Genomic DNA, 23,519 nt, shown 5'->3' with positions numbered 1-23,519 from the left:
AGTCAAAAAAAAAATGCAATGTCTTACCTGTCCAAGACGTTTCACAGCAGGAAGTAGTGCCGCACGTCTAGTGACGATAGATCACACCCGTGAGTAACACACGTCTAGTGACAACAGATTATACCAGGTAGAGGTCACCTGAAAAAAAAACTTGTTTAAACCTTAGTAATTGATTCCGATAAGTGATTTAAAAAGACGCGAACAAACACTAGGATATATTTATTAGGAAACTTTTCGCTCCTGGAACTTGATCACTTACAAGTTAGAAGCGATCAAGGTCCCAGGACCGAAACGTTTTCATATAAACAAGTCTTAGTGTTTGCTCAAGTCAGCAAAAAGAAAAAAAAACCGCAATCCTCCAGAGAGGTAATAATAAACACGCAACGAGTCTCCCTGAGGCGGATCTGGGTCAATAATCTTGAAGGTCAACACATACACAGCTTAAGGAAGACAGACGTAGCGATAAGCGATAATGATGCTGGTGATGATAATGAGTGTGGCGATAATAGTGAAGATGAGGGACCTGACGCAGATAATATTCTCGATGTGTGCATGAGAGTAAGAATAATAAAAAAATATTTGTGTAGCAGTAAACCCATCTGAGTTATTAATCGCAAGTCATGGAGGCTCGATCCTCCGTTCATTAATCTTGAGAGAGACTCGCTACCTAGTTGTATTCACCTATTATTATTATTATTATTATTATTATTATTATTATTATTATTATTATTATTATTATTATTATTATTATTATTATTATTATTATTATTATTATTATTATATTCATTGGAAAGAAGGCAGTGCGTGGACTGCAGTAATAATGTATAAATAAACCTGGTAGCTCAAGTATAATCAGACGCACGTAACGCTCCCCGGGTCAAGCAAGGTCAGTAAGGGAGATCAAGCGAGGTCAGTAGCCCAGGACAAGCAAGGTCAGTAACCCAGGTCAAGTGAAGTTAATAGTCCAGGTCAAGTAAGGTCAGTAGTCCAGGTCAAGTAAGGTCAGTAGTCCAGGTCAAGCTAGGTCAGTAGTCCAGGTCAAGTAAGGTCAGTAGTCCAGGTCAAGCAAGGTCAGTAGTCCAGGTCAAGCAAGGTCAGTAGTCCAGGTCAAGCAAGGTCAATAGTCCAGGCCAAGTAAGGTCAGTAGTCCAGGTCAAGCAAGGTCAGTAGTCCAGGTCATGCAAGGTCAGTAGTCTTCATGTTTTACACAAGTGTAGGAGGAAAGATAAACAACATAAATGGAGACTAGCCTCGCAGTACGGACTTGCCTGACAGTCCTTGTCTCACAATAAGTGAAGTTTGGGTCGTCTCAAGTACTATAAAAAAATATTTCAGACTACAGTATAGTGCAAAACATGAACTGTAGGAGGTGGGGTGTACATTATAAATGATAACAGTATTGTTGTTGTTGCTTTGTTTTCTTTTTGCTTTGTTGTTTTGATGATGTTGCTAAAACTACACAACTCCAGCAGCAAGACTGACACTACACAATTCCAGCAGCAACAATGACACTAAACAATTCCAGCAGCAAGACTGACACTACACAATTCCAGCAACAACACTGACACTACACAATTCCAGCAGCAACAATGACACTAAACAATTCCAGCAGCAACACTGACATTACACAATTCCAGCAGCAACACTGACACTACACAATTCCAGCAGCAACAATGACACTAAACAATTCCAGCAGCAACACTGACACTACACAATTCCAGCAGCAACACTGACACTACACAATTCCAGCAGCAACACTGACACTACACAATTCCAGCAGCAACAATGACACTACACAACTCCAGCAGCAAGACTGACACTACACAATTCCAGCAGCAACACTGACACTACACAATTCCAGCACCAACACTGACACTACACAATTCCAGCTGCAACAATGACACTACACAATTCCAGCAGCAACACTGACACTACACAATTCCAACAGCAACACTGACACTACACAATTCCAGCAGCAACAATGACACTACACAATTCCAGCAGCAACACTGCGCTATACAATTTCAGCAGCAGCACTTCACTATAACTCCAGCAGCAACACAGCACTATATAATTCCAGCAGCAACACTGCACTATATAATTCCAACAGCAACACTGACACAACACAACTCCAGCATCGACACTGTACTTGACATATCCAGCTGCACCACTGACATTACACTTCACTGTTCTTAATGCAAGGTAACTATTGATAGTCAGCATCAAGAACAAGGCTGTTTGTGCCCTTCATTAAGGATAGTCAGAGACTACTGACTACCTCTGAGTCATTAAGGCTGCATGTAACCTATTTACCATCATACAAGAATACTTTAATCCCTAAAATAGGAATTAAATTCTCACCGAAAGATATAAACCTGTCGGCATGTTAACACAGGATAATACGTGGTTTATGGATTTTTTTTTTGGGGGGGGGGGTAGACGTTTCGTCCACTAGGATTTTCATTAATTCTTCAATTTCGGAGAACTGATAGTCCCTAGTGAAGGAAACGTCTTCCCAATAAAGTGAAATATACTGAATATCGCGTCTTATTAACATACTTGCATACATCTTTCAGTGTGTTAGGTAAAAGGACACATGCAGCAAATGCGACATTTTATTGTGGTAACTTTTCCCTCTCCAAGAGCTTTGTCAACCCGTTACCGACCTGACAAAGCTACTGGAGAGTGAAACGTTGCCACAATGTCGCATTAATTGCACATGAGTCCTTTTACTTAACATACTGGTAATTCTACCAATATTATTACAATCTTTCAGTGTATATATATCCTTGTGTCACTCATCCTGGAACGCTCCAGAGGATACAATTACTGTGGAGTTCCCGGAAATTACATACTCATGGAGACCAGGGAAGACTTAGTCATAGTTTCCTTATTACGTGTTCCCAATGACTGTGCTTGTATTTCCTAAGTTTGGTTTCTTGATCAGGCTTACGTATGCGCAAGACAATCTTTGCAGTGGAAACGTGAAACAACAGAAAATGTAGCTCCCAACGTCAACAAAATTTATGTAAAGTCTTTGAAAGTTTAGGAAAATTGAGGCACTGTCACCCAAAATTTTGCGAGATTAGTTTGCTAGAAATTTTTTTTGTGCAAAATTAAAACCTGGCAGACCCAAAATTAGCATAACTAGTTAACTAATTCCTTTGGGAAAATGGACGAATCTTCAGGCGACCTGTGACTTCATCTGTCAGAACATTCACATACTCAAAATTTTGCTGTTTTGTTTAAGATAACAGATGATGCCTTTTTTTTAAACAAAATTGAATACATCAAAAATACGTTGCTACCCTTTATATATGATAACTGCACAGTTATATTCCATGGATCACGCAGGATGGGGCTCAAACAAGGTGTTGAAGTCTGTCAGCCAAAAGCTGGGAGGCTTCACTAAGGCAATGAGGATATCATCAAGCGTTCCAACAAGGGTTCATCTGGTACGGAGCTTCAGAGGTTTCCTTCCATCATAGATGGAGAATCGCCATATCTCCAAGGTTGGAGTGAGTCCGGGGAGACGCAGATCCATCACCCCCAGCTCACCTTCCGTGTCCGTCCTTGCATTTGGAGGTGGTGGTGTCACTTGATCATGCGAGTGGTGGAAAAGACGGACGTACCTTCCTCTGCACCGTGTGGTAAAAACTTTGCATATAATACCGACAAGTTGTGGCCACAACCCTGTATCACGTGTAACCTACGCTGCTCCCTCCATAAGGACACAAAATGTTCCTCAATTACGTCAGGTTCTCTGGGAATTACTTAGGCCCATAATGCATCTAGATCTTCCAGAATTGATTGTCCACCACCTCCTTGCATCGAGCCTTATTGCTTACTATCTCCCAAGCGCTGAATGACCCCTATGGGTTTAGCTCTTCCTAATGAACATAAGAATGTAGGAACAATGCAGTAGGCCCACTGGCCCATTCTTGGCAGGTCCTTCTCAAATCCAACAATTCTCACACAATTTTTTTCGACCTATTCTCAGTTACCTAAGGGATTAGCTTCAATAACCCTAATTACTCATGCTAGGCCGGTCTTACTCAAATCATTGGGTATCATAATAATAATTAAGGAGATCAGTACCAGATTTTTTTAAATAACTATTTGGTCGTTATATAAATCTATTAAGAATTTTCTGGTGACAATCTGAAACGTTAATTTTTTGGCTGAAATCGGTGACATTACATTACGACATTACTGGTCACTTAGAATGAGCGGAGATGACTGATGAGCTCTGATTAGCAGAGATTTGCGACGTCACATACAGTGACATGACTGACGAGCTCTGATTAACTGAGGTCCATGACGTCAGATGATTGCTGAACTATGACTGAACTCCGTGACGCCACACACAATAGCATACCACTGGCCCTGAGTCGACAGGAAAATTCCAACAATATTCGTCAAGGTATATACGAGTGCGTCAGGGATACCAATTGTAGATGAAAAGGAGTTGTATACAGTCTCTCAAGCAACACATGCAGTATTCACAAGCATAATGTACTCACACACACACTGCACATCCAGTGTACACAGTATGCACACTGCACACACACTGCACATCCAGCGTACACAGTATGCGCACTGCACACACACTGCACATCCAGCGTACACAGTATGCACACTGCACACACACTGCACATCCAGTGTACACAGTATGCACACTGCACACACAATGCCAGGACCTGGCCTTGTGGCAATGAACTTTTTTACTTCGCTCAAACTGGAATTTGTTATGTTAACTTTCCCCCATTTAAGCATCCATGTCTCTACTTGACTTGTTATACTTTTCCACCTCATTTTATAGGCCTTCCACCATGGTCACAGTTTATAGGACTTTCATGGTTACAGTTTATAGGTCTTCCTCCATGGTCACATTTTATAGGCCTTCCCCCATGGTCACATTTTATAGGCCTTTCTCCAGGATCTTATTTACAAAATGCTTTTACAAAATCCGTGTCCACACTTTATGCATCTTGACATTCTTCCACTGCCTCTAAGATGTTTTCGTACTGGACCTTCCTGCTTTAAACTGTTATTATATCCATAAGGAAACCCTAAACACATAAGGGTTATACCAAACAATGCTCTCAAAAATGACATTTCCACTGCCTCCAGCCTCTTCCTTGCTGCAACGTTTAAAACCCATGCCTCAAATCCTTATGAAAGTGTATGCACCACTATGGTACAGTTCCCTTTTTGCCTTTATAGATAATTTTTTTCTTTTTTTCCACACAGTTACTGGGGAATGGGAGGTAATGGAATGAGATCCAGGGAAAAGGAGGCAAGCACCAATTCCTTCGATCAAGAGTCCTTCACCAGTATCAAGGTTTTCCTTTTGAAGTGTCCTGTTCTAAAGCCATGTTATGTAGTTCATATCTTTCTAAAAACTGGCAATTTCCAGTCTGATCATCCTGCTAAAGATTTATATGATGTGACATTAGTGCTTTAATGCCAGTGTGGGACTCTTGATTAGAGATTTCGGGTTAACCTTCCATTTCTAGGGTCTAGCATAGTTATTTCCCACTTCCCGGCTTTTATATGAACCCAAGGGATTTTGAGCTTCTCCAAAAAAATGGTTATAACTGACCATAATTTTTAAAGGGATGGACCGGTTAGCTTGCAGAAGGCCTCGGCCAGATGACCAAAAGCTCCAAGGGCGGACACAAAACCATCCAAAACGCCTTGCGCCTTTAAGTGAGACTGTCCGGAAGTTTTACGGTGGTACCCTCGGAGTCTAAACTTTTTCTCCAGAGTACATCAAATAACTGTGAGATTATTTATTAAATGGTAGGTTGTGTAAATATGGAACACTATGCATCAGGCACCAGTGCCGAGTACATTAGCAGCAGCACGCTGTCATGTTTTTAAGTCTTCGGAATTTGGGCTGTAATGCAGCGCCTCTCTCTCTCTTGCCAACTCATCCTGCAACCTGAACACCGTGCGTAGGGATAGCAACGCTCTAAGGAAGCTGCATGTTCACTCACAGGATGAGTGGCGCTGCTCAGTAAACTCGCCCCATAGGGCAGATTCTTGAGGTGTCTCCATTACAGCATATGAATCTATATTTTGCTTAGTTTGTCTGTCTCATTTTTGCACGTATTATAACGCCCATCTACCCTTCTACAAGCCTTACACCCATTATTTACGTGCCAATGTACTTATCAATATTCCAACACTTTCTACGTAGTTAGTATAATATACGAGAAATTCTCTTATGTATTCATGTGGAACTTTTTCCATTGTGTGTATAACGTTTAATCATATCAATTAATTTTTTTCTACCTATTTAACTTCTGTCTTAATTTATTCCACGGTTCATACTAATTTCAGCACTACATATCTGGAATGTTATTATATGTTTCACATGCCATTATTTTTTATTTTTTTACATTCTCCACATTTTCGAGTCACAGCTGATTTCTTTAAATGTACTCTCATTTAAAAACTAGTATAGTTTGTAAAGGATGACACTCATTTGCAAAATTATACTGATAGCTTATTATGAGCCCCATTCTGCTCCTGTGGGTAGTAATCAAAATACTACAAAGGTACACAATGTATTCAAGACGATATGGCATAGCAACAAGCAACAGGTCACAAGACTAGACTATGATTCCAGCCATGTGCTGCTATTACTGTGAGTTGAGCACCTGAATTGAAAAGACAATAGCACAGTTCCACGATCATCACCACCAAGTACCAGTTATCAGAATAAACAATTGTGGCTGTAAGCTTGACACGGAGGAGCGGCTTCTTCAACAGAGAGGAACTACATGTGTGTGTGTGCCAGGCTCCTCCGTGCATCTTAACACTACCAAACATTCCTTACAGTTAGGTAGGCTGTTGCGCGCACGGTGGATAATCTTCCACCACCCTTCGTGCCCAATGACCCATACGGGTTTAGCTCCTTACATGAAAAAAAAACTTTCATGTCAAATTTTTAATTTAATGCTTATTACCTCTGCAACTTCCTTAGCTAACAAAAAACTGAGACCAATATGTGCCTCAGTATTTTTTTGACTTCTACCCACAGCATTATATAGCTATATTTATTGAAGTATTTGGAATATTAATTTCCATGCTATAATTTGTAAATACCTCTTCTGACTGGCTTCAAATCGTCAAAACTAATAATGCTTGAACAAGTATGGGCTCCAGGCAGGTCATCCATATTCTAAGACAGATCCAACATATGTCGTATAATCCTGAAATGCCTAGCCATGCTAGGTGTCCTAGTGGCCCCCTCTGTAATTAGTATTTTAAAACATGTAAACCACACAATATCCAAAATCTGTAAACCCCGCACTGTAATCCTTATAAAGAATAAACTTGATTGATAATTCTTTCTTACGATTCCTGAAAGTTGTTCACAGAGTTGCAAGGCGCGCATGTGCCACCGGCGCTGTTTCTGATGTACGCTCCCAATGATTAGTTCGGTGTCATACTATTGATGGTATATAATACTGAAAAGTTGATGAATAAGACACATGCACAACACTTGGGCATCTTTATTGCTGAAACGTTTCGCCTGCTCAGCAGGCTTCTTCAATCCAATACAGGACTGCTGTGCAGGCCAAACGTTACATGTGTCTAGTCATCGTTTGTTCATTATTACGCTTATCCCGTGGTCCTTCTCCGACTTAAACCCTGCCTCTGGTCTTCTCTTTTCCTGAATTTTATAACTGCACTTACTGGGGGTTGAGTTTCAGTATTCGTGTGTGTGTGACCATCCCTGTGGTGTGATCGCTTATCTCTCGCGCGTTGTTCACGAGTCCACAGTGAACACCTCGAACAGTCTACTCAGAAACGTTTCGCCTACACAGTCTTGTAGATCATGTCGATGTCTCTGCAAGCTCCCTTCAGTTCCATAGTCTTCTGAAGATACGACAGTGCAGACTTTACTGTCGTCATCAACTGAGAGGTCATGTCCCTCTTTTCTCACTTGATTGCAAGGTGTTTTCTGTAAAGTGACGTTTGCAGTATTTAAGTCTCTGCTTGATCTTCAGATAGCCTGACTTTGAACTTCTCCATTAATATTAAGGGTGATCTCAAGTTTTCTCTCAGCTTCCCTTCTCGCCTTGTATACTCAGTCCTGGCAACCCTTCTTGCTTCAATGTTAGTTACCAGTTGTCAAAGGCTTTTGTCGATAGACACTTGGCCTGTTGTGTATTTTTTTTTTTTTTGGTGTGTGTGCGTTGGAGAACACAAGAGGGGAAAAAGGGGGGGGGGGGAGAGCAATAGCTCAGATGACGACTTTATTAATAAGCTGAGTGTGAATTACGAGGAGAGACAAGGAATATATAAATAAACGCCGTGGTTTCACAATTATCATTGCCATTTCTGCATGTTAAAGTACCGTGTAGTAAATAACAAAAAAGGCACAATACCGTGACTGGAACGATACACAAATAACCCGCACATAAAAGAGAGAAGCTTACGACGATGTTTCGGTCCGACTTGGACCACTGACAAAGTCACACAGTGTGACTTTGTCAATGGTCCAAGTCGGACCGAAACGTCGTCGTAAGCTTCTCTCTTTTATGTGCGGGTTATTTGTGTACCGTTTAGTAATGGCGAACACTGGTATAGAAAAAAAAAACATGAAATGAAACGTATAGTCACAATTTATTTCTTGGGGTCAACATTCCTAGTGGTAGAAGGTGGCCTGAGGGTCAATTGTATTAAGTGTGCAGGTGAACCTGTTTAGTCTGCCCTGAGTCACTGCTTACAACCTCTCCTTGCCCACTCTACCTTCTTATCTTACTATTCTTCCACCACTTCTCCACTTTCTCCTTCATCTCCTTTTTTATCCTCTTCCTCTTAATCCTCCACTCTTCTCGACTTCATCCTCGCTACCTCCACAATGAGTTATATCAGACGGTGTCTAAGCGCTACGTCGTAAAGACGTAAGCTACACAATTTTGAGTAAGGCCCAGGAAAATAGGTGTAGAATTACCTATTGTAACTCCTATTCGCAATTACCTAGTGTAATATAATTGTCTAGTGAAATTATCTATATCTAATAACCTGTTTGAACCTACAGTAACAGTGCTATTTCCTCGTGCCTTGTCTTCACTAATTAGTTTGCAATATAATTTCATACACATTCTAGGGGTTCTGTCATTTATTTCCTCCTTTTATCTCGTTCACGAGGAACCGCTAAACCCGTAGGGATCACAGCGCCTGGGAGATAATAAACAAACTTTATTTCTTTGTGCAGTTTACAAAACGTAGTTTACACATAAAAAATATTATTAAACACGAAAGAAAGCTACTGACATGCAGTGCATTCCGGACAGAGGTTTTATATGATCAAAAGTCCTTCACCGGCATCAAGATACCCAGAGGCAGACTGGTCATACGGGCATTTGGGCAATGCCCGGTGGGCCGCTAGGCTGGGTAAAAAAAAAAAATGTCATGAAAAACTAGTCATAGCCGAAATAAATTTTATTTTTCTCTATTTTCTCAGATAAGCAACACATTAAGGAACAATGAGCTGACCTGATATTTGACGGATGCCCGGGCCGGTTTTAATTAGGCATTAATAACTTTTTACAATTGACCAGATATAAACATGTAAATAGTTCATTACCTTTGTAACTTGTTTAGCTATCAAAACTTTGAGGCCCAGTCCCTGGACCCATTATGTACCTCTGTAATCTTTTGACTACCGCCCACAGGATGTGTATGAGGTACATAATACAGATATTAAACTAAAAATTAGGTACCCCATTTCCCCTTCCTGCTGACATCTTTTATAAACATTAAGTCCATGATCAAACTAACTGGGGTGAGCCTTGTGGTCACTTTCTTAAACACTATGTTCTTGACTCTCCACTTACTGAGGAATATAGAGATAGTAAAATAACCTACGTGATACGTCAAGGTAGAATCTTACTAGTGAAAATAAGGTGAGAAGAATCTTATTAAAAATGGTCACTTTCTTAAACACTGTGTTTATTGTCCTCTTACTTAGAAATGAGGAGATAAGTATAATAACCCGGGTGATACGTCAGGGTTCTTACTTATGAAAATACGGTGAAAAGAATTTTATTAATGAAAATAAGGTGAAAGGAATTTCATTAATTAAAATACGATGTCAGACATTTTAAGCAAATATTCTAAATTTACTTGCAAAAGATAAGACATAAATTGTAGACATGTAGTATATCCAGATGCATTCCTGTTCATCCTTTTGGGGCCTAGTCTCTAGGTCTTGTGTGTATCCACGTGCTCCTGAGCTACTCTCCACTCGACAGGATGGATATGGGGTGCACAATAGGCTTCGACGGCAAAATCTAAATCTAATCCTCAATGCTGAATTTGTACAGCCTTTTCATCATCCACAAGCAAATTTACTAGTTTGTCATTCCTGGTGGGAAATCATTTATGAAAATCAGAAACATTATTGAGACAAATCATGGAGAGAGTGAGAGAGAGAGAATGGGTACTACCTCAAGCCCGTCTGGTTGAGTAACCTCAACCAAAGTCATGGTCAAGGACATGGGTTGAGACGCACCAGCCGGCTTATTCAGACTGTCCCACGGCAAATTTTACCCCAAAAAATGACAGAGGAAATTGCCATTGCCTTCTTTTCTCGCTCTCTGGTGAATCAAGTGTGCAAATGGCGCACAATAGGTGAGCACGGAACGAATACAAAGGAATCACGAAAGAATACGAGAATTATTATTATATATTCTTATGAAAGCTCCGGGGAAACGGGAGGTGATCAAGTTGGTTCAAAAGAAAGAGTAGCTAAGATATCTCGAATATGTGGAATCAAAAGCCCTTTACCATCATCACAACACCCTCCCTTCAAGGACATAATTCTGGTCAATGGTAAAAAGTGGAGTAACCAAAGGGTCACTCCTGGGACTGTTATTCACATACGTAAATGATTTACGTGCCACTGTTGACTGATGATACCGCCTGGGAAGGCATCAACTTCAGGCACTGGACTATAATAAGGTCCTGTCCTGGCCATTTACCCTCAGAGACCAACATAAAACAAATAACACTGGCAGTATGCACGACTAGTAAATGTAAGAAATGGTTTCAAGCGCTTAATGAATTGATAAAGATGCTGGGGACTACATGCCAGGTTAATCCTGTTGTATATATGACCAGCGTGGAGCCTGTACCTAGCCAAGCATACAAGGAAGCTCGGCAAGGTTCACCAGACAGGTCATGGAGCTGAAGAGATTCAAGGACATGATGCATAAAGACTACACAGGTGCGACACCTGGGTATCTTTATTGAGAAACATTTGGCCTACACATCAGCCGTTATCAATCTAACACAGTGACATAAGGACGGAAAGAATAACAGCACCGATCTTCACTTTACTGAAAGTATGATGTTAAGGGAAGACACGATAACGACGTATGAAGTAAACTAACAATCACAAACAAGTTCGTAAAAATTTTCTTGGTGTAGGAACTTAGTAGCAAAGCCTGAAATTATAAATATGACATTATATTTAGTTGTCTTTGAAATTTCATAAGGGATTACAATTATTTTGAGTGAAAACCTCACGCAGGAAGGAGATTTTATCACATAACGTTTGACCTTACATGGCTTTAAGAACACCTTATAAAGCATTACCACAACGCATTATACAAGTCTTACTTAACTTTATAAAACTCTTGCATAGCTTTATAAAAAACCTTGACTGATTCATATAAAATCCTTGTAGAGCTTTACAAAGACTTCCATAAAGCGAAGCGTAAGATGAAATAAAGTAAGTACATTACTCCCTAAGTTACTTTTTTCCCATTCCAATTCACTAAGTAATATATGATATAATATACCTGTACTATAGACGCACAATTCTGTCCTAAGATTCTACTGTGTAATCAGTCTTTATTTTAATATGGGATGGATAGCCCACTAGGTCTAAAAAAATTACTCAGGAACTGGATTAAGCCCTGACGCTTTTCTCTACTCATAATATTGGTTCTCACCAAACCTATTCTTTTTGTATCCACATCTGCTAATGTGGTATTAAGTTTTCAACGGAGTGGATCGATAAGCCAGCGGAAGGTCTCGGTCGAATGACCAAATCTCCAAACGAAACACTGTCATTGTGAGCAGGCTTTTCTTTTAACCTTTCCCTTTGTCACTCACGGGGCCCTAGGCTTGCTGTCACCAGCCATTTACCTCATTCAGTTTATTTATTCAAGCTGTTGAAGACAACGCTTCTCGCATGTCATCGTGAGGTTTTCAGACAGTTTCTGGCTTTTGTCTTCATTTTAGGATTTATACCCCCAGCCATGGAATTTTTTTTACCCTCATTGGGGCCTGGTCACAGACCGGGCCGCGGGGGCGCTGACCCCCGGAACTCTCTCCAGGTAAACTCCAGGGGGTAAATTTACCCCTGGTCTAGAGCCACTGTCATAGAGGTTTGGGATGTGATGCTGGCTGATTACAGCGAGTCGGAATGTTGCCCCACCGTAGCGCAGATACTGTCTGGAAATATCCAGATATTGGGAAATCTGTGATGCTGAGGCTTCATGGAGGAACACCACTCATAAACAAGGTTACAACTGGCTTCCATAACATACACGCCGTACAGTGGTAAAAAGTTTCTCCACATTAGACATTCGTGTATTTTTTAAAAAATTAAACAAAAACTTAAATCTGGAGCTAATAATTTCAGCGACTGTGAAAATTCAATAAACGAATCTTTTGTTGCACCACAAGATTTAGTTGTGGCTTCATTCGTTAAAAGACAATAGATAAAAATATCTAATAAGACACAGTAACCCACATGGAAACAATGAAACAATGAGTGAAGCGAGATCTGTATATTATGGTCTCCACCTGAGGTTCTCTTTAACCCCTACTTTAGCAGTATAAGCTACCAGCACCTCCATGGGGAAATGGAGAAGAATCCTTCCTCCGAAAGCCATTCATCTCGTAAGAGGCGATTAAAATGCCGGAGCAAGGTGCTAGTAACCCCTTCTCCTGTAAAAATTACTAAATGTAAAATGAAGAATAACATTAAATTCTACTTTTTTGGGTCACCCTGCCTCGGTGGGAGACGGCAGGTCTGTTTAAAAAAAAGCTACCAGCAGAACACTACCAGCAACCCCTGCCCCTCCCCACAACACTATGACAACTACAGCTGACAATTTCTGCCCCTTCCCACAACACTGACATAACTACAGCTGACGATCTATTCACTATGTCACCACTCAGGGAATTTAGCAATAAGTGTGGCGTAATAATTTCACATGTTACTGACGTGAGGCAGCACACCTGATGACACAGCAGACCTGATCGTGCTCTCAGCCTCAGACTATTCCAGCGTAACCATAAAATAAAACCATTTGCTACGTATAAACTTGACTAAGTCTGGAACTGGAATCACAGAGCCTGGATCCAGAATCATAACCTAGCTAATATCTCTTTCCCGGTTAGTGGGTTGTAAAAATTTCAGCAGACATTTCGGAGAGAAGAGTCAGTAAATATAAAAATAGCCGTGGCTGGGTGAGACTCAGCATAAAATACCGACAAATGTTAAATAAGACACATGTGCAGTATTAGGATATTTATTAGGGAAACGTTTAGCCACGAGGGACCGAAGAGTTAATTATTGGTAAAACATGTTCTGAATAAAATATTCTAATACTGCGCATGTGTCTTGCTTCATATAACGTGACTGTTATGCATAGTTCCATATAGTAGTTTCATAGATCAATATTCCTTCACCGTCATCAATGTGCTCCTCCTTGAGGTGCTCTCAGGATGACAATGCTCTGCACAATATGCTAGCATCTCAGGCAGCACAAAGTACCAAAACAGAAATTAAACATTCAGAGCAGTATTTGCACAATACATAACACACCCTCGAATGGGTGTTGAACCTGCGCAGAATTATGACTTTCGTTCTCCCGTCCCAGCCCCTCTCCCTCTCGTATACATACTGGCTCCCTTCCCTTAGTGTTTCTGCATGACTAGTTAATAGTGCAATTTGGACCGAAACGTCATCATAAGTTTGTTTCTTTCTCCTATGTGCGAGTTATTTGTGTACGTTTAATCTCATTAAATCAAGAGGTCTTCAGCAGCATCACGGCCTCCTTTTTCGAGGGAAATGACCAAAAGAAGAATATGAGTCTATATAATGAGATTTAGTGCATGACCAGCATTCTTTATTTATTACCAAGATGATTTATAATTGGCGACAAAAAAAGTGATCTGTAGCGCGGTGGTTGATTCTTAAGAGGACATAAGACATCCAGGCAAGTCTCTTCAAATCTGCTGTGCCTGCTCAACTAGCAGTACATAAGTACCTGCTGCCTCTTGTTCACCTAGCAATAAGAAGGTGCCTGGGTGTTAGCCATCTTACACCTGCTGGCCTTGCTCACCTAGCAGTAAATAGGTACCCGAGTATTGAGCCAACTGTATAATTATGGTGTGTGTGTGTACTCCCTATATGTGGTTGTAGGGGTCGAGTCACTGTTCCTGGCCCCGCCTAACAAAATGTAGAACGCTTCACGATTTTGTGGATGTGTGAATAGATGTATAAATAAGTGTGTATTTGGGAATGAGTGTGTAAATGAGTATGTGTATAAATGAGTGTGTGTATAAATGAGTGCGTGCCAGGTACGCCAGTCGAGTTGTAACACCTAAAACACATGAAAAAAATGTTCTCACATAGCCTGATGAGCAAATAAGTGGAACTGGTTTGTTTACACCAGTAAATGATGTGCTTGACGTGAGTCTTCGCTGTATTTGGAAAGCAGAAATATATATAACTAGTAAACTATGTCCTTAACCAGAGCGAGCAGAGTACTGAACAGGTGTCCATTTTTACTGCTCAACACCTGTGTAAAGACACACACACCTGCAGTACATACACGTTTTCATGTCCTCACTGAGGATTTCTAGGAAATAACGCAAAACTGCTTTTCAGCAGTGTGTGATATATGTACGTGTATGTTGAGATATGATTCACTCCTGGGTTACGTAAGTCAAGTGTTCACCAGGGCTGGTGAAGGTTAGTCTTCCATCAAGGTTGCGTTCTCAGTGGTAGTATTGTACTCTGACAGAGGGACGCAGAACTCTTTAGATTATACGCACCTTCCACTAAACGAAAGAGGTTGATTCCATACCTGACAACATGGGTTCAGATACCATAAAGTGTCAAGTACCTTTCAGTGGACGGAAAAGTTCAACTCCATACCTGACAACAGTGATGTGAATACTACAAGGTTATAAACACTTTTCAGTGGAGGAAAGAGTTAAACTTCATTCCTAGCAACATATTTGTCCCATTCATGTCCCCCTCGCCTATATATACTGGCTCCCTTACTCTTTTGTGTTAGGTGGACCGGTAAGGCAGCGGAAGACCTCGGTCAGATGATCAAAAACTCCAGTTACAGGTCATCATATGACTAAGACCCGCGTCAGGAAACACTTGTCCTGTTTCCTGACACACCCTACCAAACCATGTTTTGTGTGTTTGTAAATGGTCCAAGTTGGACCGAAACGTCGCCGTAAGCTTCTCTCTCTCTCATATGTGCAAGTTATCTGTGTATATTTCAATACACTGTGTTCAATAGGTTTCTGTGAATGTGTCTTTAACACAGGGAGGAAAGTGATAGAGCGCTGTGGCTTAGAACTCACTTCTTACAATATTATGCCTTCTTCATCTTCTTTTTTGATTATAATAATAATAATACAATATTATGCAATATTGTCTTTTGCACAGGTCAATTTACGGGCAAAGAGTTATCTTAAGCTAATTACAAAGCCCACTCTCATCTAAGTATCTTTACCCCCCCCCCCTTAGAATGTAGCGCAGAAGTCAGCACTCGGGGTTGGTATTAACTGCTAGGTAAACAGGGGTTAACAGCTGGGAAGACTTGTCAATACGTCTCACACCATCTGGGGACTCTTACATCGTATCTATAACTGTAGTCATATTATTGCTTTAAATATTCAGGAATAAGTTTGAAGACTGAGACACTTATGCAACATATGGGAATCTTTATTCAGGAAACGTTTCGCCACACAGTGGCTTCATCAGTCCAATACAAAGTAGAAAAGCGAAAGGAGAGGAGTAGTTTGAGGTAATCAGTCCCTCAGCCTGGAGTCGATGTGTTCAGTCCATCAATCTTGTAGAATGTACAGCTTATATACTGGCTTATATACTGTAGTGAGGTGAGGCGAAGCAAGAGGAGGCGGGGTCATAGTGGTATCATCCACTAGTCGAAGTAAGTCTTCGTCCAAAGGTTGGACGAACACATCGACTCCAGGCTGAGGGACTGATTACCTCATACTCCTCCTCTCCTTTCGCTTTTCTACTTTGTATTGGACTGATGAAGCCACTGTGTGGCGAAACGTTTCCTGAATAAAGATTCCCATATGTTGCATAAGTGCCTCAATCTTCAACTTGTCGGTTTTTCAAACCATTCATCACAGGAATAAGTTTAACAAAGATTGGTAAATAATGGCAGAAGCCAGCATGTAGTAATTTTAGACATTTTAAACTGGAAAAACTTTGTAAAGTAAAAGGACACAAGTGCAACTAATGTGACATTTATTGTGGCAACGTTTCGCTCTCCAGGAGCTTGATAAAGCTCCTGGAGAGCGAAACGTTGCCACAATAAATGTCACATTAGTTGCACTTGTGTCCTTTTACTTTACATATTGTCGGTAATTCTACCAACTTTATTGGAAAAACTTTATTACATGACGTTTTGCACACAGTTGGGTTTTGTAAGATAATAAAGGAATGAAGCATTGTGCAACAAAGAATTTCTCCTGCTAAAAGTGACCACGAAATTATTAAACAAGACTCATTTAGCCATAAAGCGAAATTGTGTTACTTCCTCAATTCTATTGCGTGGAACAATCTTCCGAGTAGGGTGATCGAGGCTAGGACCCTGGGTAGCTTTGTAAAGAGACTGGAAAAATTATGAGTTGGAGGGGCTGGGTTTGATTGATGTCGTGGGTACGGGAGTAAATTCTTGGGTAGCTCTGGGTAGTGGTGGTTCTGATAAGGACCTACCTTGTATGGGCCAGCAGGACTTCTGCAGTGTTCCTTCATTATGCTCTTATGCTCTTAAATGCAAATAACATACGTAAGAGTTCACAGGTTGTCGGGGTTGTTTATTAACAACGCACGTTCAACTTTAATCTGCAGTATAAGGATGAATGAATTGAAGGGGTGCCTTGATGCTTATGAAAGGGCTCTTGAATCTAGGAATGATAACACTGTATCAAAATTCGTAGTTCCAGATTATTAAACATCTTACCAGAAGATATCAGAAACACTGCTGGGATAAGTGTAGAAGTTTTCAAGGGGAAATTGGACAAATATCTTCACTAGGTGCCAGATCAACCAGGCTGTGATAGATATGATGTGATAGATATATGGGGCTGCGGGCCACCAACAGCAACAGCCTGGTTGACCAGGCAAGCACCAGACGAACCTGGCCCATGGCCGGGATCGGGGAGTAGAAAAGCTCTCGGAACTCATCAAAGGTATATCTCCTTCCTCAGATCCAAGCTGATTACCTCCCATTCCCCACTGACAGTGCAGGTGGTGGCGGTGTGGTCAATACACTGCTACCATCCATATCCCCTGGGAGCACCGAGGAGTGTTATTAAAGCAAGCATTACTGTAAAGGGACACTAAAATATTCCCCAAGCCGCAGAATCAGCAAAGTATTCCACAGCTACAGCCTCAGTAGAGAGGTAGACTAAGGTATTCCACAGCTACAGCCTAAGTAGAGAAGTAGACTAAGGTATTCCATCAGCTGTAGCATCAGTAGAGGTATACTGAAGTATTCTCCCAGCTGCAGCATTGGTAGATTTCACTAAAATAATCCACCAGCTACAGCATCAATAATGCTATACTAAAGTGCTTCACTATTGTAATTTTTGTACATGCAATGACTTGAAATAAAGAATCCGAATCTATTCCAGCAGCTAAAGCGTCGGTTGAGTGGCGGACGTCCCCCACCTGCCTGGGGTCACACCTCGCCGCCTGCTCCACCTCCTTACTTCCTTCTCCTGCCTCCCTCTTCCCTCGTAACTACTGATGTTGTGTCTTCTTACCTCTGTGGTGCCTGGAGCAGCGCTGAAGGCTGTTTCTCCATGGCAAGAACATTATATATAAACCTACACGCTGAGGTTTCACAAACTTTCACGGTCACGAGGCTACTATCATTAAGAACATTATTAATGTTTGTGGGGAATATACACTAAAGGTGTCCTCGCTAACTACCAACTACACCCAACTCTCCATCATTAGTACTATCTTACCAAAAAAAAAAAAAAAACTCCAGCAACAGCACTATCCTACTCAAAAAACTTCACCGGTAGCACAATCTTGCTCACCAACCACAACAATCATGACCACTACCCTACTGACTTATATACAACCCCCCACCACAACTACGCTGCTCAACAACCACAATTTCCATCAATCCAAGGAAAAAGATGTTTTGTGAGGAGGCTGGGACAGACACAGAACGAGATAAAAGAGGACCCTGACACACGTCAATGCTTATCCTCTGAGGATAGCTTACCAGTGGCGGGTGGGTCACCACACATAAGATAAACCCAAGACAGCCAAGCGGTGTGGCTTATTTCCGTTGGGATCCTTGGGTCCTTCCCAGGATACGATCCATAACAGTCGATTAATAGGGAAGTATTATTTACTGCAAGGTGAACAAGGATACATACCACACATTTGACTGATGCTAATATAACTTATATTTCTCGAATTGTTTTCTTCAGCAAATTAAAAAAAAAAACGGTTTGACTAATACCGAATATCCATATTTTGAGAAATACACACCGATGGGAGTGTATCTCTCCATTTTTGCTTTTAAAACACCTCCACAACCTAACTTGGTGAAGCAACATAACACACTGCGTACATTCTTAAGGGTGCATTTCCTTTCGGTGTACATATACTGAAAGCAGCAGTATATATACAGAGAGTAATGAATATATCTCATTATATATACACTGAGAGTTTACTATAACTCCCATGTTAGGGATTTATTTTGGTGTACATGTGAAATGTAGTCACTGTTTCAAACCTAACAATCCAGTGTATGTACGATGTATACGTATACGTTGAGAGGTGTGCATTTTCCAGTATATATTTACCCATAAAAATAAAGTTAGTATACCGATGAAATGCAGCCTTTTTTTTTTTTTTTACTCGTGCGGTCGAAAGGCTTTGTACCAGAGATGTGTCACTCAGGTTATTTTAATCCAACGAATGCTCTAAGACAACTCTTCAAAAGGAAGACGAAATCTGAATGACGAAGACTTGGCTACAGAAAGGGAGTATCATGCAGGGTGGAGAGCTGGAGTGACATGGTGAGATATCAACAAGATACCCGGGGACTAGAGAACCTGTTTTCATACCATATCCCCCCCCCCCTCTCTCTCATACACACACCTGCCAGTATCCTTGACATGTATATATTATTTAAGGTAATGAGAACGTAATCAGGAGAGTGGGGGAGAGCTGCTGGAGGGAGAACTTCAAATCCTATCTTACGAACCTAGTGCAGTTCTATGATAAAGTAACAAGATTTTATTGTATAAAAAGAGGGGTGGATGGCCTGCATATTCCCGGGCTACATGAAGACATTGGAAAGCATACCATAAATAACGATTGGTCCAAAAACTGAAGACAGAGGCACATGTAGCAGAACCGTTCCTTTGCAGGGACAACATTTTGTTCTAAGGAGAATTTTTTCATGTCGACTTGAAAAGGAAATTCTTTGAGCGAAATGCTGCCACATTCGTGTACATGTAGTACTCCCTTGAACCGACTGGTCCAAAAACTAAAAGACCAGGCGCAGATAGCAAAAATGTCACTAATGGATTAAAGAACAACTGGCTGGCAGGCAACGCTCTCACTCCCCACACTGAGTGTCCGTTCACCTAGCAAGCAAACAGGCACTTGGATGTTAGTCGACTGGTGTGGGTCGCATTCTGGGGGACAAGACTGAGGACCCCAGTGGAAATAAGACAAGCCAGTCCCTCGATGATGCACTGCCTTGGGTTATCCTGCATCGCTTACCCTCCGGGGTTAAAAATCCGAATAAAATCTTATCTTGACGGAAAAGAGAAAACGTGAGTCGGGAAGGAAGTATGAGGATGGACAGGTGCTACGAGTGGGGTCCCATAAGGGTCAGTACTGGTACCACCACCACTGCTTCTGGTATAGGTAAATAACATGCCAGGAGAAACAGTCTGTTCACAGATGATGTGTAACGAAGGATGAATATAGTTTCAAGCATATCTCCGGCAGTTCACATCAACTGAAGGTAGTGGTTGTCGCTTTTTATTCGCCAGGAAACAGGACCATGTCTCATGCGACGGGTTTTAATCAGATGACGATCAGTTCAGTTGTTAAACAACTACTGGCCTATTCCAGCTAGAGTTTACGCCCCATTAAAAAAATAAAGCATCAGTACATAATATTAAATCCTAAGATGTTAGTAACTTTTATAAGATTCTTAATTCTTCGTAATGTTGTGGGTTTAAAGGCCACTGGCAGCTTACACCGTACCGAGCCCTGCTTCTTTACATTACGTTTCTTTATACCCGCTTGTCAGCTCGTTGCCCCAATCATCATATTACTACTGTCCTCGGGCAATGAGGGAGACTGGGATGGAGGCAGGATACTGGTAACCACAGGATCAAGGACGCCTAGGAGAGACCTTACATAGACAAGCATAAATTTTACAGCTGTGGGATACCCAGGCGTGACGTTACACACGGGGCCGCTTACACACTATTACGTTCCTGTGACGGTCGCTTTTATGTTACAGGGATGATTCACAAGGACATCAACCACATACTAATTAGGGAGTAAGTGCAAGCCGGTGTGTGCATAACGAGGGAACCATGTCAGTATGTGCACATGAACTGTTTATATATATATATATATATATATATATATATATATATATATATATATATATATATATATATATATATATATATATATATATATATATATATATATATATATATATTATTGTAACCACGAACGAGTGGTATTGATCAATAATAACACTGCACTAGCCAAGGACTCGAATCCTTGGCTAGTGCAGTGCTGTTATTGATATATATATATATATATATATATATATATATATATATATATATATATATATATATATATATATACACACACACACACTTCTGTCTTGAAAGCAACTAAGCGTAACGAAGCAAATGTAACCAATAAACAAATGAGTCAAACAATGCGTTGACCGAACACGATTTTCCTTAGTACAAATGTGTCTAAGATTATTTTTCTTCTCTGAGCGAACGGGGGCACGAGAGCCTCCAGGGAGGAGAGCTTGCCCACCCTGGAGGTGACTGGGAAACGACTGTTCCTCTAAATCACTCGTCAATCTAACGTAAACAGACTGCAGACGTGGATCATCCCTGTATGAAGCTTTATTCATATACATTTTATCAGTTCCAGAGGGTTAGCAACATAGGATAACCCACTGAAGCCAATCAGTGTCGCTTATTTCCATCGGGGTCCTCTGATCCTCTTTCCTAATGCGACCCACAACAGTCAGCTAACACGTAGAAAGAAATCTTGCATCTACTGCCCCTGCTCACCTAACGGCAAATACATACCTAGGTATAAGTCTACTGCTGTAGGTCGCTTTCCCTCAAGGGAGGTTCCTTGACGCTGGTGAGGGGCTCTTGATGTAGGGAATTGAATCTGTGCTCCGGTTCTCTGAATTGAGCCTGAATACCTTCCATCCCCCCACATGAACTGTGTAATCCTGCGGGTTTAGCGCTCCCTCATAATTATAATAATATTATAGTTCGCCTACAGGGGAATGATATAAGAACTCCGAATGAAATACGCTACACTTATTGACCTGAGATTATCCTGGGGTATTGTCCTAACGAAGAAGGAATTATTCTTCTCGGCCATCAATAATGACACCTCAAAACTTTAAGGGTGATGGACTGATTACATCGTCTTCAAGTATCTTCTGCTTCTATCAACTTTTCTGTACTCGACTGAAGAAGCCTACTGTGTAGGCGAAACGTTTCGAAATAAAGATACCTAACTGTTGCATATGTGTCTTACCTAACAATCTGTCGGTATTTTATACCATTTTAATGTTCAATAATGACACCGCCAGCAGGTTACAGTTTAATGACAGTACATGACGGTACAGTGTACGATGACGGTTATATGTATAGAGACGATACATTAAAGATTCTGTGGAGCATTTCCACATACGAGAAAGACCACAAAATAACTCTCCACCACAAATTCCTTCCCCTGAGCAAGAGAAATCAAGAAAAACAAACATTAAGAATCTCTAGGTCATCCGGTGACCCCGAGAAGCCAGCATATCTTGCTAGTCTACCCTCCAGCAACGCAGCAGAAACATAACCTGGAGTTATAGCACAACAACCGCTTACACCAAAGAAACATCCATTGTCATTAGATCCGGGTCGTGCAAAGAGACACTGGAAGACAAACCGGGAGAGAAGGGATACAATCTGTTCTTAGACTGACCATCCTACTTTCACTCTTCCTAATTTGTATATCAAGTGTTTATGTTTTTATTGTTTTTCTTTCTCAGACTTTTTCTTTCTTTTTCTTTGTATTTTTCCCTTCTTTTAATACCAAAATATGCTGACAAGATTGAGGTTAGAGAATTGTTGACGTAAAGTTTATACTTGACAGGAGATTGCTTTTATATAATGAACAAAAACTCATTTTAGTAGAATTAAAACTTTAAGTTACAGATGTCCAAGAGAGAGAGAGAGAGAGAGAGAGAGAGAGAGAGAGAGAGAGAGAGAGAGAGAGAGAGAGAGAGAGAGAGAGAGAGAGAGAGAGAGAGAGAGAGAGAGAGAGAGAGAGAGAGAGAGAGAGAGATGAAATAAAGATAAATTATAAGAGAGCTGGACAACAAAATGCGAGTTTGGATGAGAGCATAAAAAATGAAGAGTGCAGGGTGGAGCGTTAAGAAAGTAGATAGCACCAAATACATTGTGGATACTATTAGTGAATAGTTAAAAGGTATATGATAAATCAGAAACTTGTGAGATGCCACAGCTGTTCCAGAAAGGTAAAACCTGAATCATTTACTCTGACGAGGTATCAAGGAGAGAGAAAACTTGAGATTACTTTGTAGAATGGGGAAAATCGAAGGATAGTGATTAGGAATGTAACGATTTATGCCATTCTAAGTAAAACCTTAGGAAATATCCAGAGCTATGGCAAATGACTGAGCGTGATCTTGAATCAAAGCTGAGGCAAAAGAGATCAGAGATAGAGGTGATCTCGCCGAAACCCGTAGTGATGATCAGAGAACATTACAGTACTCAAGGTACTTAAGAAACTTTACTAACTTGTGTGCACCATGATGTACACCTTACGTAGTCAGTACCCTGGAGAGTGATGCAGCTGAGTACATCCTTCCCTACCTGTGTGATATGGTGTGTTTCTTGGGCGGATAGTGGCACAACTT

General features: G+C 40.9%; 1 protein-coding gene across 2 annotated transcripts in view; it reads right to left on the bottom strand.

The window, feature by feature from the left end:
- LOC128700191 (NHS-like protein 3) overlaps positions 1-23,519 on the bottom strand; it is a 171,457-nt gene that overhangs the window by 116,658 nt on the left and 31,280 nt on the right. For both annotated transcript variants that reach the window (XM_053793239.1, XM_053793240.2), the window contains exon 2: positions 28-138. The gene's annotated coding sequence lies outside the window, so the exon portion shown is untranslated. The remainder of the gene's footprint in view (positions 1-27; positions 139-23,519) is intronic.

This window comes from Cherax quadricarinatus, chromosome 74 (genome assembly GCF_038502225.1).
Source record: "Cherax quadricarinatus isolate ZL_2023a chromosome 74, ASM3850222v1, whole genome shotgun sequence".
Taxonomy (NCBI): domain Eukaryota; kingdom Metazoa; phylum Arthropoda; class Malacostraca; order Decapoda; family Parastacidae; genus Cherax; species Cherax quadricarinatus.
The sequence above is the reverse complement of the archived record's forward strand: the minus strand, read 5'-3'. Positions and strand labels throughout refer to the sequence as shown.